This window comes from Gallinula chloropus (assembly GCF_964237585.1).
Source record: "Gallinula chloropus genome assembly, chromosome: 1".
Taxonomy (NCBI): Eukaryota; Metazoa; Chordata; class Aves; order Gruiformes; family Rallidae; genus Gallinula; species Gallinula chloropus.
The window spans coordinates 131,183,939-131,199,920 of NC_140085.1; the positions used below are offsets into that span (position 1 = coordinate 131,183,939).

At 47.1% G+C, this 15,982-nt stretch overlaps 1 protein-coding gene across 1 annotated transcript in view; it reads right to left on the minus strand.

Moving 5' to 3' along the window:
• Nucleotides 1–15,982, minus strand: part of NHS (NHS actin remodeling regulator) — a gene marked incomplete at its 5' end in the record, with an annotated part of 260,819 nt that overhangs the window by 24,285 nt on the left and 220,552 nt on the right. The gene's annotated exons all lie outside the window — the stretch shown is intronic.

Consider the following 15,982-nt stretch of genomic DNA (forward strand, 5'->3'; position numbering starts at 1 on the left):
CTCTCTCACATCAAGCTAGCTGAAAAGCAAAGGCTCTCACTAGGGCAGCAGTGCCAAGGACTAGCAACAGGGACATTGCAACTCCTCTCCTCCCACCAAATAACAGGGACCGTTATCTCCCCAGGGTTTCCATAGCACACTACACCACTTAGCATTTAGACAGCGCCCTTTTGCCAGGACATAAATGGCTCTGTGTAGGCAAGTATACACAATGATACTCTATCAGTGTTAAATATATGGACTAAAAGGACAATAATTTTACAGATGGCAAAGTGAAATTGTAAAGAAGCTACACAACCTTTGCTCGGTGCCATTTTCAGCAAGGGCAGAGGGAGGAGTGGGTCTCACTTTTACCCATTCTCCTGCCAGTATGCTCTTTCACTACATCATGTTGCACACGACGAGTTTCTGAATACACAGGTTACTAGCTCGTTGCCTTCCAGTGCGTAATGACTGAGATTAACTGCCCGCCCTGCTGAGTGACTGTCACCTATCAAAAGAGGTTCCCTTAATAGATGGACTTCTGAGGGATGGGAACACTTCAGTTCCTCTACAGAGACATCCCAGAAGTCTGCCCTGGAAAATTACATGAACCAAGTCACTGAAGGTTTGAGATAATTTCTCCAGAGGGAGATTTGGTCAACCTCAGTGTACACAGTAGCCGGCTTTCCAAGGGCCTAAGTAGGAAAGAAGTACTGGGGGGATGCCACCACTCTGCCCAGACCGGCCACGAAGAGCAGGCTTGTCCCACCAGCAGTCAGCAGCCCATCCTGAGCACATGACACATCCTCAGCTATAGCACTGGGCTTGCTTCTTCTTCTACAGGTGTCAATGCAAACAGCCTCTCCAGTCATCTCCTCTTGCAATGCTGAGGAGCTGCTCCTGCAGTGTTCTGCTTACACGACAACGCAGTATGATGCAGGCAGGCTTCCTCATGCAGAGAAAGAAGGGTGGTGGAGGCACCTTCCCTTCCCAGTGAGGAGCCAAACAGCCAGCATGCCTCAGGTTGGTCTCCCCATTAACAATGGGCTCCTCTCCTTTGCTCTCATCTCTCTCAACCAGCAGGACACCAGAGGAGCTGCCATGAGCAGAGCAGAGGCAGCTTCAATCTCAAAGCAGTTCCACACAATGCTGATGGAAGCTGGAAAAAGGGACTGGCACACAGGCCTCTGCCTTGCCCACTGAGACGATGGTATTTTGTGGGTGGGCCCTCCCTTTGGGTTGTTTTTACCACTCCAGATAAGCACAGTCCCCAGCCCTTGCTGGATAGGGCCCTCCCCACTTCCATCAGAGGAGAAGGGGCATGTTGTGGTTGTGGGACACCACTGAGGGGGAGGCCAAGCCAGAGAAAGGGGTTGGTGACAGGATGTCTGTGGCAGTACGTTGTCTCCAGACAAGGAACTAGCATGTTTTGGGGCTCTTGTCTACCTTCTGTGAGTTTGCACTCTCTGAACTGTGGGAGCACTTGCCCTTTTTGCTCTTTGTTTTGAGGGGGAGGCGGTGCAACATGTCAGAGAGCTGCTTGCTCTTGGAGATGCTTTGGTCTTTCTGGTTTTATTGCTTTCTTTAATGCAAAACAACAGTCACTTGGGCTGAAGGCATACCAGTGCTTGGTATAGGGAAAGGAACTGGGGGAGTTCAGTATGAGAAGAAGGGGGGAGCGGGCATAAGGAGAGGAACTTATGAACCACGCTGCCACGTGTGGGGTGCTAACAGACTCTGCCAGTTTATTTGATAAGAAAAAATCCCCAGTTCACAAAACTCTGCGGGTGTCATGATGGAAGTAGTGGTCTAATATGGTTATAGACCTGCTGAAGCTCAGGTTCTCAGAGCTTCAGCACCACCAAAGGGGTCTCAAACTCTGTGTCCAGTAGGCAGCTTTGCTTTTTTGCAGGTGGGGTGTCTCCCCATTTACAGTACACTGTCAGTGCTGCTCCATGCAATTGGCCATGGTGTCGGTGCAAGGAATGGCACTAGGGGCAGGAGGGAATGGTTGATGGTGGGGGGGAAGGAGGGGGATTGTAGGATGAATGAGAGCAACCCTAGGTGTTTAAGTCATAAAAACAATACCCCACCCATTTCGTATATCATGAGGATGTGTGATATTCCTGATCACAAAGTGTACCCTGGAGGCTAATGAAACGGCAGGCACAAGCGGTTCCTTCCTACTCCCAGAGAAAAAGTCTAGACTGCAGCTCTAGTAGTTGTCTGTGATGGAGCTCAGTGAGTGAGTGGAAAGTTTTACCTACCTACGAAATGTTCAGACAATTCATTAGACTAGAATAGATTTCACTGCAAAATGTAACTTGTAGAGAGCTCTTCTGGCTTCAGCAGCAGTGTTTTACAAATAGGAAGAATAGGAGTTGGGTTAATATATTTCATATGAGGCTTAAAAGTGCAAGCCAGCTAACACAATTCTGCTGTCCACTTCCTGTTGGAGATGCATACTACTGTTCACAGATAAAATAGCATGAACTTTTTGCCATCCAACAAGTCTCCCTTAGCCAGCAAACCTGGCCAACCTCTGCACAGTGCCATACCAGAAAGAAAATTAAGCACAAAAGCATTGCTAATCTTCAAATGATACGGCATTAAGAAGCTCACAGTGCATCGTGGCATGACCCCAGCCAGAGCACATCCGTATCTCCTCGCTTTTCCCCATGGGAACTTGGATTCCCCATGTCAGGGACTATGCCCCGCTGACACCTCAGAAAGCAGAAATATTGCCGGACAGGCACTGAACTGAAACAGGCCTTTAAAAAACTCAAAAGCTGGAGCAGAGTTTCTAGGCAGTCCAGAATGGAGACTAAAAGAGCTGGCAAAAAAAGCCAACAGGGGATGAATGCTCTCCATGGGGGAGAAGCTCGGAGGGAGGGAGAAGCACTGGGTGGGGTAGAGACAATGCTGGCCCCAGGACAAGTAAGTGTAAACCCACCACAAATGCAATTGAGCCGGATGTTTGAAGAACAGCATCCCAAACTCAGAGCAACAAAGCTCTGGAAAATTCTCCTGCAAAGGGGAAAGAGAAGTAAAAAGCTAACCAGTAAGTGAGACAGCCTGCACCCTTTATGAAGGGGATTACCAGATGCAATTGCCAGCCCAAAGAGGGACCTGCTTCCACTTCATTCCTCACACATCGTCGTTCGCACGTACCCTACCATACCCTTTGCATATCGCCTGTTCTTCTGCAACAACATCTTGCCTGTCCCCTGCTCTTTCGGCATGGGGTCCTGGGAGGTGGGCACCACTGCTGGCAGCTGAAGCCACAGGATACAACCATAGGAGCAGACCTTCAGGACCACCAAATGTCTGACTTTCTGCACAGGGTTGAATCTCTTACCTCCACTAAAAGAAAAAAGCCAACACTGGGCTGAGATGTAGAAGAGCTGTTCAGTCGAAGCTTCACCATATGCTTGTGTTAAGAGCCTGGGTTAAGTAGTAACACTCCTTATGCCTCAGTTCTGTAATATGGGGCTCAGGTACCCCTTCCAGCCCTGTTTCCTTTCACTTGGGGTTTTGCACGGCAGTCTGTTTTTATGAGGCTGAGCTTGCACTGTGGCTGTAGCCCCTCAGTATCAACGTGCATAATAAATAAAGCAATATAGAAACTGTAAAGCCACACTCTTTAAATTACTAAGAGCTGGACACCTCCACAGTGAATGATAAAAAAAAAGGCCTGTACAGATATAGGAAATGCTGCATTTCCAGCATCATATATAGATTGTTAGTATATTTCTAGTGTGTGCTTTGATCAATTTAGCATATACAAGTGAATCATATAAACTATCATGTTCATTTCATTCCCAAGTTAAAGTAATTGAGTTTTTTTTGTTTTGTGGGATGACAAAACGACAAGAGACTGTTTAAATGGATTCTCCATTACATTCTGTGGATCCATTAACGTTGGCTGGTTTCCTGACAACCAATGTCAAACAGACATACACTAATGGCTGTTCTCATGAGAAGATTTTCGAAGGTTTCCAAATAGCTGCTTTATCGAAGTTGATCATATTTATCATTTATAGACTCTTCTCATCTTCACATCCTCCCATTCACACACACACACACACACACACACACACACACACACACACACACACACACACACACACACACATCCCCACCGCCTTTAGCAAAGCAGAAAAAGGATCCTGCCGTAGCAGAGCTGGATGTGGATGCTTGAAGGTTGTGCGGCTTTAGTGCACTCAGGCGTGGTTGTTCTAATAATAACACCACAAAGGCCAAGCAAGAAAGATTTCTGCTCTATTTATTTGATAGATCCAGGGGTTTCCCCTCTCCCCCACCAACTCCGTCTGCTTCTCTAGACGCTTGTCTCCCCCCTCCCCAGCTCTTTCTGTTTCTCAACATCCCACCATTTCTTTCTCTGTTGCAGTTGCCACTACCCGTTGGGGGAGGGGGGAGAAGATAATTTCTTACATTTCCTGGTTCAGAGAGAAAACATGATTTGATGTAAGGTGTGAAAAAGTATGCAGCCTGGAAAGGATCTGAGCAGCGAGCAAGGAAGGTGCCTCCATGCTAAGGGACAGAGCCCAGAGCTGTCACGCTGTGAATTCCTGCACAAGCAAAGCTGGACTGGCAGCTGCCGAATCCTTATTAAAGTATCTGGATTCCAAAACACAAAAACCACAATTAAAAAGGATCAGACTAGTGAGTGAGCCTGTTCCAGAGCCCAATTACTCTTATGAGAAGTATAATGACCCAAGCCCTTTGCAATAGGCAGAGGAACTGGGGGCTGTGCACCTAGCAAAACTCTACCACCTCTCTCCACTGCGCCCAGGAGTGCAGGATGCTTTCGAAGGCTGCCATGGCCAACAGCCCTTCCCAGCCCTGCTTGGGAAGTCCTCTCCTCCAGTGTTAAGTTGGCTGACCTGTCATTTTAGCAAATGCCATTTTTTCTAACCATTGCAGGTAAAAACAGTGACTTCTTTCTTGTGTGCTCCAATGTCATAAGAAAGCCCTATGTTCACCAGGCTTTTAAGTCGGCCTGTGACAGCAGTGGCCGAGTGCAACCTGATGGAACTCCTCCACACCTACCGCCCAGGTCAGCGGCGCGGCGCTGCCCGCACAGCCTGCGCGCAAAACATGGCAAGAAAATTAATTCTGAGGAAGGCCAGATTATCTGGAAGGCTAGGCAGTCTGGCAACACATCCAACTTCATCATGCATTTTAGTGCATAAATGTTTCATTGAGGCAAGTGCTGAGTCTGACGTGCATTTTATTTATAGCCCCGAGTGTCTCTAATGTATGCTTCCCCCAAGTACTCGTGTCTCCGCTGTAACACCCAGGGGGTTTAAGCCTACAAGGCTGGTAAAAATCTACAGTTGCTTCTCCCCTCTACGTGTCCCACATTTTCTGCAATGCATCAGCAAGTTCAGCGTTTCAAAGCAGCTCCCTCTGTGGCTGCGACTTCATAGTGATGGCATTGGTGGGGGGGAGGGCTGAGTCTTACCCAACAGGGACGCAGGAGCCTGGAGCTCCTTGGAGGTGGGACAATCGCTCTGTTCTCTATAGCTGTGCTTGTTTCCAACCGTACATGCACCCAGACATTTACCCCAGCCTTGACCTTTTTGCCAATGGCAAACCCACCAACTGGAAGCAAGAGCAGCTCTTCGGATCAGACACTTTCCCGTCCCATCTTTATCACGGGCTGAAAAACGCCCGTGCAAAGGGAGCGTGTCGGTGGGGCTGCTGCTGCTGGCAGACAGAGCTACAGGGTCTTCAGCATTTCAATCACCCAGCTGAGCAACGGCAACCTCACCATCAGCGACAAGACCTATGAGCACCGGGATGTCACACCACTTCCCTCACACCTCTAGATAAAAAATTTCAATTGACTAGAGCCAGAAACTCAGACAGAGCCCAGTGAGTGCCCTCAGGAGCCCTGTTCACCCTGGCAGGGGCAGGTGCCATGGTCTTTCCCCACCCAGGGGAATTAATAATTTCTGTCCATGTCAGAGCAGCAACTGGTGGTGATGGCTTTTTCTTCTGAAGCCCTTTTGCCTATGGAGACATCAGATGATGGGAACGGGACAGATGCTGCGGCCTCTTGTCACTGCTGGGCCTGCTGAGGACCCTGCCAATGCTTTCCCCTCCTCCTGTACCTCGTCAGGCTGTACCCTCAGGAGATGTGAGAGCTGAGGCAGGTCCTACCTAGGTCTTGACAGGGCTTTTAAAGCACACACCACATAACAAGAGAGACACTCAACTCTCAGTGAAAAAGGAAACTGCGTGCTAAACCCCCTGTCTCCTTCTCCTCACTACCTGTGTGCATCTTTGGGATTTTGTACAGGATCTGGATGGGATTCTCCCATCCTTGCTCACACCTTTTGTTCCTGCTGTTCTGGTGTACTCTGACATTTGTGTGGGTGCTGTTAGGTGGGGACATATCCCGTTCAGTCCTCACAGAGCCCACTGTCACAGGGCCATGGGTGACTGATGCCCCATTTTTGGTGATTTTCTCCTTGGTTACGTCTCTCTGGCAGCTTGTGCTGACCAATATGGTTTGCAACAGCTCTGTGCATCACTAGTTCTTATCTTTGCCATTATCAGGGCAGAAGCCTGAATGGTTTCTGTGGATGTTTTTTCCCCCTGTGCAGCCTGAATCCAGGAGAGATGTGAGGGGCAAACTCCAGTGATTCAGCCCTCAGACATGGTTTGGGCAGCCAGTCTGGACCACATCACCACATCTACCCTGCCACTGGCACTCAACACATGTGAACCAAAGCCAGTGTGACTGCACCTACACGGGCTGCAGCTGCCCTCTGGACAAACAGGAGGGGAGATGTGACAGAACAAGTTACGCCTTTAGCTGCAGCATGAGCACCATTACTGTTCTGTACTGCATTCATGGACAGACAATTTAGCAAACTCTGCAAACTCAAGCAAACTGGCAGAAACCTCACCCACAGCCAAAACTGTTGAGAAAGACCATGATCTTTTGTATTGTTTTGTTCCTTGCCAATACATAGAAACTACTCCCATTTCAACTGTGGTCTCTTTGCGCGTCCCAGTGACATTTTTCTGCCTCTCATTATGCCACAGTCAAGAAATAACAGCTATTCAGGAGGAAAACGGACAAGTGGACAAAACCCCATCCGTATTTTGGCATCCAGCTATCTGGAAAGATTAAAATAGTGGAAAGCATGTGATTTGGGTGTCATTTCTGTCTGCAGATCCTTGAATTTTGCACTTACCTGGCATTCAGCTAACTGACACAACAACAGGCATGATCCAAGAGGGCCTGGGAAGCGTGTGGTTCTTGTACACATAAGAAGATTAGGCTGTTAAGCAATATGCACTTATGTGAAGAGTGCCACATGCTAATCCCATTCTTGGCTTTCCTGCTTTCAATCACTGCTGGAGGTGTTTGAACGTATTTTTAACTGCTTTTCCTAACTCTGTCGAATAAGTTATGGCAGCCAGAATGGGACTTGGTGTTTCAAAGTATTTCAAAGCTGTCGCTGCAGGAGAGACAATAACCTCTCAGAAATATGCAGTATTTTATGCATTCAGGTTTTCACTCTTACAAATTTTCTCTAGCCAGTGATTTCTTCCTCTCCTCTTATTCCTCTTCTCTGGTCTGTGTTTTACACGGCCTCCAAGAGTGGCTGGAAGAGGAATAGCACCATGCTCCCAGCTATGAATCAGAGGCGAACGCAGCTGCAGACAGAAAGTTTCTGTTGGAGGGTTGCAATGACGACTTGCCCTTCTCACCCATGAGGGTCGAACAGCATTTTCATTTTAGGTGTACATGTCTACCTATTATACAGATCCATGGATACGTGTAATTGCACGTACGCCCCCACCCCATCACACCCAGCTCTACAGTAAAGAAATACGCCCGCCCCCCGCTCCCCAGTGCACTCCTCTTCTGCTGAATGGGTACAGAAAGCACTGGAGGGAGCACAACATACTTAGCTATTAATAAGCATCTGAAATGTTCAATAATGTATGTGTAGCCATGGTGTTTCTATGGTCCTTGTTCAGTCAGAGGTAGCAGGAAGCCCATCTGGGAAAGCAGGTTAGTAAGCAAAAAAGAAACCACCGACAAGATCAGGCTTTATTCCCAGGGCAGCTGAAGACATATGACTAGCTTGAAGTTTGTAGTGTATGTGTATGCATAAAATTAAACATTTAATCCAATCCTGTTCCCTCAGAGACCACCACCCAGCTAAGAAGTGACTCCTTGCCCCAGCTAAGTGGGTGGAAGCAATACCAGAAGCAATGCTGGTGTTGCCTGCCGGGCAGTGGTAAAAGAGGCAGACAGCATGGGAGTCCTGCCTGGCCAGCTTAAGGCTGCTGTTAGGTCAGCTATGCTGCCAGATAACTCCGTATCATTTCAGTTTGCTACCACGCCTCACAAGAAGACAAAAAACTAGTTAGCCAATGAAACAGTAAGGGTATAGGCAATGTTAAAACCGAACTAGCCAAAGGTTGCTGGACATAACAGTAAGGATGGACTGTTATGGCAGGGATGATATGACATCACACACACCCCAGAGCGTGTAACTGAAATCAATGTCTCAAGACAGCCCTTTCAATCCTACATGCTTAATTAGTTGAAAGCACTTCTTTCCATTTGACGCACTTTCAGCACTTGTCAACACAGATTTCTTCCCATGTTGACCCTTCACATTACTCCCACTCTTGATACGCAGCGAGAAAAAGTCTCTTATCTCTGCCAGTGTAGTGTGTGGTGGCTGAAAAACACTTTCCAAGCATGCTTTTAGACATCCTTTGCAATTCTCTCTCACTGCTCTCCTATTTTTCTCTTTACTGACTCAGCCCAAAGCGCTACTAAGCTTGCCTGAATTGCTCCAACAGGTCACTGTAATGTTCTCCCTTTTATCACAGAGAAGAGTGAGGTTCACTGGGATGTTGCTTTCAGATCAGTCACCCTAATTTCACATGCCAGCACTCGAGAATAAAGCTTTACAAAACTCGTTTACTATTCTACCTACCTGGTTAAGGCTTACCTGCAGGATTTTGTGAACACCACCACCACAAACCACCCTCACATTTCTCAGCCTATAGATGTTTCTTGTGGTAGGTCAAAGAGTGTTTTGGCAGCAGTTTCAATGTATCTTGCCTGTTCTCCCACATAAGATCTTCAATTCCCCCGCACATTTCTATCTGAACATTTACACTTAAAAAGGTCATTTTCCAGTAATAGCCTTTTGAGTCTACACTAAGGATCCTCTTTGCCAGAAGAGCAGAGGCTCGCACCTACTTCCACATCAGCATCCATGATACAAACAACCTCTTCACAACTGCAAACATGCAGCCCAGCTGTGAAACACCGGGAGCCTTGAAAAAACACCTAGGAAGACGACGACGCAGAATACACCATGTTTGTCACATTGGAAGATAAGATTCAGATGGCTTATTATACAGCAACTGTATTCCTAGTTTCCTTGAAATCTTCATAAACTGCAGCCTTCCATCAAAGCTCTAAGAGTTAGTCGCCATCAATCTTTGTCCTGTCCCTGCTGGGCTCTCAGGAATGGCATTTAGCATCAATTACGCCAGCGGTGCTGTCACACACGCACCTTGTCTCTTGGACAGCAGATTGAGGGTACTGACTTACTTTACACAAGGCATCAGAAGGCCATCAGCATGTGACAGCATTTTGTTTACTACTGACTTATGCTTCATTCAAGATGATAACCTGTAAGAAAAAAAAAGCGCCCTATATCCCCGCTGCTTAATCTTGTTAGTCCTTGATGTGGCTCCCCACAGATAATGGCGGAGTCACTGTGCAGGAAGGGCAACACCACATATGCTGTGGTGGAAAATCACTATGAAATATGAACAGCAAACCCAACCCAGACACAGGTTATGTTTTATGTCTGGTATAAAAGTACTGGGGATGTTTTTCTGTGAGTGACATGTCTCAATGGCATGAGTTTGACCCTCTTGCCTTCACCAAGCTGCATGGGGAAGTCAGCGCCTGAGTTAAGGAGCTGCTCCCAGGCAAAAAGCACAACTAAAGGGTTTACACAGAAAATGAACAAGCAAGGCCCCTCTTCCCTTCCCCTAGCACCGTACGTAGGCAGAGAAATCAAACCCCCAAAAGTCAGGAACAACAAGCCATGTGTTAATAGTAGAGACGGTGGCTCATGTTTCACACTTCTTCCTCCCCATTAGTCTTTTTCAGTGTCTTGGCTAGATGCCCTGATCGCTGCTTAACTGCAAGTTGAGGTAAGTAGCAACCGTTTCTTCCGATTATATTTAGCAAATACTACTCTGCTATTACTACATGTACTCCTTCAAATTACTCACCGGCATCTGAGAGAAGACAGAAAGCCAATCATCTCAGAAGGACCAAGAGGAATCCTTTTTTCTTCCCCTGGGGAAAATATCCTTGCTTCTTCCCGCAGAGGGACCTGGCTCTGTCTCAGGTCTCTAATTGCTCTTGAGGCCATGCCTGCCCTGGGAAGTTTCCTCCCCTTAAGGGTAAGGCAGCCTGTTTCCTGGGCAGGGCAAAAGAAATCACACATGCAACTCTACAGGGTTACTCCAATGTCACCCTGATGATGACCCAGGGTTGGCCAGGCATGGGTGGTAAATGTACAACCACTTCGCTGTGTAGCTCTTCCAGGTCCTTCCAATAAAACTCTTCCCTGAACTCAATGAATACCCATCTTCCATCACCAGTCCTCTCAGGTGTTCCCTTTGGCCCCAGTCTCCCAAGTGATTTTCTTGAAGCCCAGTTTCAGACAATTGGCTGTGAACTGAGCTCATGGAGGTCCCAGCCCATGAAGGGGCTCTGGCACACAATCCATTTCTGGCAAGATGCTTCAATTAAACATTTAAGGCAACACAGGGCTGTTAAGGGTTCAGAGAGCCACGATGAGAAGCCAGCTAAGAAGCAGCAGCATGGCTAGCTGGCTTGCTGAGCTTCACTTGCTCAAACAACACTGAACACAGCCCTATTGTTTTGCAAGGGGAAGGAGAGCTGCCTGAAAATACAGTTCTCTGTCCCCATCTCTTCTATACTTTCTCAAAAGAATTGATTTTAGCAAAGAAACCTACTGAGGGATGGATTCTTGTTATCTGTGCAAGTCCCCTGCACCCAGCCCTGCACTGCCCCAGTGGGGGCTGCTGCACCACACAGGTGTGTCCCAGCACCACCCCATGCTGTGGCTCCAGCTACTACCCAGGTATTGCCACCTCTCTCCTCTGGGATTTTGGGCTCAAAATTAGCCCTTGATCCATAAAGCACACACAAGTTATGACATGTGGAATGGGCCATATTACTTGCAGTAGTTTCCTTACGCTTGTACATCAAGCCACTGAGATACACCGGATTAGTTTTTAGAAGGAAGCCAACCAGACAGTGCTCAGAAACTGTCTGTCTCTGTCAGTGATATTGTATACCTACACTGCAGGATGAATAACTTATGTCAAGATAAGTTATTTTCCCACTGTTATTATTATTTGAATAACATGTTCTCAGCTTGCTCACCTCAGGCACTGATTTTTTTTTTTCTGCAGAGTTGCACTGATATTTTTTTTCCTACCCTATTTCAGGTCCTTGCTCTACCTAAAATGGGCTGCAGGCCTTAAATGGTAAATGCAAGCTTGCACATTCAACCGAGAGGTGAACGTGGTTAGCTGTATCCCTTTGCATGTCCCTGCAGAGCAGGCAAACCTGGCACCACGCCAGCTAGGGAGCCCCAACAGCTCCTGCTAGCCCGCTAATCCCCACTTTGAATGGAGACATCATGGTCAGAGGCATCTAGCAGGCAAAATGCAGCACGGAAACATCTAAGCTAAAATAAATTTTAAAACATTTGCTTCTTGGAAAGCGTCAGGAGGTGTTAATAAAGATCATAACATAGGCTATCCTTTACTTTTATGGCCGGTATGGCTTTATGAGCCGAAGCCCTATCCTGTTGCTCACACTCACATTTGTATCGTTAAGCCATATATTTATGCAGGAAACCTAATTGAGCTCTGATGGGAGTTCTGAAAAGCCACAACGGCCAAAGGTCTACAGGGTCTGTCAGATGCTGCAGGGGCACGGGCCGCTTGCTCTCTGGCAAGGGCTTTCATCCAGAACATACTGCCACAAACAGCAAGTTCTCGCACCTTTGCGACTCGCCTGCCTTTGTGACAAGACAGCTTCCAGCCCCTTGGGCTTAGCACCCCAGACACACAGAGTGGCAAAGGATCGCTCGCTGCACACATGGACACAAGTGTTACCTTTGAAGTGTGGGCAGGGGACCAAGTACTGCACATGAAGAAGGTGGTTGCCCCCAGCCAAACCAGAGCAGACACACCAGGGGCCAACACCTGCCAGGGAGTATCAGAAATACCCACTGCAATATGGTATGGGCTGATGTGAGGGTGTTTGGGCACTGGAACAGGCTCCCCAGGGAAGTGGTCACAGCACTGAGTTTGTCTGAGTTCAAGAAGCATCTGGACAATGCACTCAGTCCCACGCTCTGACTTGTCTGGCCCAGTGTGGAACCAGGAGTTGGACTTTATGATCCTCATGGGTCTCTTCCAACTCAGGAGATTCTGTGATTCTACGATCAGGTCTGGCCCTGATTACCTCCCTCCCACTTTACTGCCCTCTCTCCACCTCTCTTCTTTCTTTGTGGGTTTTCCAAGCTGTGTTAAATAAAAAAAAAAAAGAAGTGCTGGAAGAGGTGCCAGACTGCTCTTGAGGCTGAGATGCTCTACATGCTGAACAGAGAACGGCAGACAACACCCACAGATATACCCTAACCCTGATCTGGCAGGATGCTGTCTGGGGAGGTGGCAATCAGTCTTCACATCTTATCAACTCCCATAGCATCTGTCAGCACAGGGGGAGGGGGGAGCCACCCCAGCCAACGTTTTTTTCTATAATATGGATATTGTTCGTTAAGTTGGAGACATTTTATATACAAATACAGATCAGTTCCACAGCCATCTGCTTATTTTCTATGTAGTGTCTCAAGTATCCTAAGGGTGTTGCAGAGAATACAAAAACAAGCTCTTACCCCTGCCGCTGAGCTTATAAGAGAAAAAAGGGGGGGGGGGGGGGAAGAGAAAATAAGAAGAAAAAACAGGAGCTGGCATGCAGTGAAAAGTAAAGAACTGAGATAGCATTTTCAAATGGTGGTTGCTGGGGCTGCTGTTGTTTGGAGCTGCAATTCGGCCTGGTAGGCTGGCACATCCCTGCTCTGGCCCAAGACAAGTCACCTCCTGCCCTTTAAAGCCACCTCTCATCCTCCCAGGGAGCTCCGAGCCTTTCTAGGCTCTTTCTACTTTTGTGTCTTAAGGGAAGAAATCATGCTCTGTGCTAAGCACTTGAACACACAATAGTAGGGCCTGTGTTTTGTGTGCTAGTCCAATCATATCTTACTGGTGGGTTTGTTCAGTGTTACATCCTTCCAGATAAAAGTAGGCTTGTTTATTCCCTGTTTGAGCACAATCTGAACCTTTGCAGAGGACCTGTGGTTTGCATTGCCCGGGCTGCAGTTTGGGACCCACAGGTCCCTGTAGCACGACCAATCTCCACCATTTACAGGCAGCTCCAAAAAGCTGGACTGGATAAGTAACAGGTGTTTTTTTTTATTCCAAACTAATCTGCCATGGTCAGGTTAATTCCAAATTATCCCAGCCATCCTGGTGCCCTGGGTGATTCCCATCAGAGTGCAGACCCACAAGATATGGGGAGATGCAGGAATGCACTGATCACCTGCCACATCCATAATCACTTGAGGGTTTTTAGCTACTGCATTTCAATTGCAGCTGATTCTGATAAATCAGGATTGTTTCCCTGACTTGCTGGTTTGACAGTTTCATCCTCATGTTTGTTCACATTAGTAAACATTGATTTGATGCGGGTTGCAGCACATCTTTGAGTAGCAGGCAAGGGTGAGGTCACTGCTTGGCAATGTTTCTGTTATGCAGAATTATTTCTGAAGTTTGGTTATTGGCATACTTAACACACTTTGATTTTATCCCCCAAAATTGGATTGTGTGCAACAGCACAGAAGAAAAGACACCTAAAAAGTGGAGCCACTACTCTACCTATGAAAATGGCAGGTAAGTAAAAATTAATTTGGATACTTTTCATTCAGGTTATCCTTTCCCCCTTCTATTTGCATCTTGATTCCTTTTTGCCTTTGTAATATTTACACAATAGTTAACACTTTACTGCAATGCTTCTTCACTGTACAAGGGTCAAAGCAGCCTACCCACAATTAGTACAACTCTCCCTATTTTCTGCAAACTTTGACATGCATTTCTAGGATGGAAAAGCTGCAATGAAACTTCAGCCTGTCAGAAGAAAATATCTAAACTTTGAAGATTCTCATTTTGACCCAGAAAACAATTTATTCTGCAGATAATTGTACAGGACAGTAGAGTAATTTCCAAGCCTTTAAGAAATTCCAGTTCTATTGATACTAGAACTACAGCCACAGCTGTGATAACCTAAGACTAAGGGAAATATTTGCTAAAGGGGCGGCTGGAAGATACTCTTCTTCCTTCCCCTTCAATGCCCACCTAGCTCTGGACACTCAGAGAGTGTAGGATGCTGTTGCTCCAGAAGCAATAATATCTGAAGTGCTGCACATCACTCACAGAAATAAGCCTTGAAGTAAGCTTGTGGGCAGAAAACAGTTTCTCGACCCATTCATGAACCATTGAGACAGATGTATGCCTGGAGCTGAGCTTCTTCAAGTAATCCCCAAGGTGACTCTTTGTATTCAGAAATTCTTCTTTTGGGGGCAAAATGAAATGAATTTGTTGCCTACCACAGAAGGCACAGCTTTGCAGCAGCACCATTGCTGCCTCATTCATCCCAGCCCGGAGAAAAATATCAGTTCCTCCAACCAAGTCCACCCTCAGCCCAGACCCCCACAAGACAAAGGCCCACTGAACCGCAGCTCTACATTTTCCAGACCTACTTTCCAGCTGCTGTTGTCCCCAGCCAGGTCAATGGAGGCACAGAGCATCACGTAATTAATCCCCCTTTATGACGGTGACATCATGGAGACTTGGGGCTAGCTGCCCATTGGGCATATATCTCAGTGGTCCATCACATTTCCATCCAGGTGCCCACGTAACATAACACTTGTTTTACGATGACAGCTGATGACAACCCGTGTTTAATTCTGAATCTCACATTAGCAAACTTCCACTGGGAGGAGATGATCATAGTAGGCCCCTTCCAGCTGAAAATACTGTATTTTTCTCTTCTATTCCGTTGTAGTTTTCCTACCAACAGGACGCAGAATGGTCCTGTTTCCCGCTGCTTGTATCCATACTTTGGATTCATAATGTCTCCCAGCCTGACAGCTCCCTGCAAGCAGGAGCTCCACGCGTGGGTGTCGGGAGGGCCCGGCAGCACGAAGCAGGATACTGCACACACGAGCTAACTAACCTTCAGAAATAATCCAGGGTCTGGCTAACTCCAGCTGTGTCACTGGAGGTCAGTTTCCACTCCCAAACTATGAAGGCTTTTAGGATTTTAATGCAACAAAATTACTTTTATCTTTCTAAAATACATTATACTGGCCAAGCGGCTGCAGCCACGCTGACAGAGCAGTCAGCCTACTCCTCACACCCCCACATTCATCAAAAAGACATGTTATGCTGATAAATGGTAGTAATAGTTTTGTCTGGCACTGTTTTACTGGTCAAAGGCCACAGGCTTTTCAGAGCTCTGTCCCACACCGTTCCACAAGCAGAAATGTAGTAAAGGAAATGAGCTTCATTGGTGCATTCATTTGGACTTGTTACGGGGAACACAACCTTCTGCATTCAGGTGACACAAAAGGGGTTTACAGGCGTGGGACAGTTTTCACTCCTTTCCTTGTTGACTGCAATTCCATCCCCATGATCTTTCCCCACCTGAGTATTCACAGGGTAAACATTTCTTCTGCCCAGGAAGTATGAATTTCCACCCAGCAAAGCTGAGAGGTTTTTGCGGGGGGTTATAAGCTCTCCAGGGTTGTTT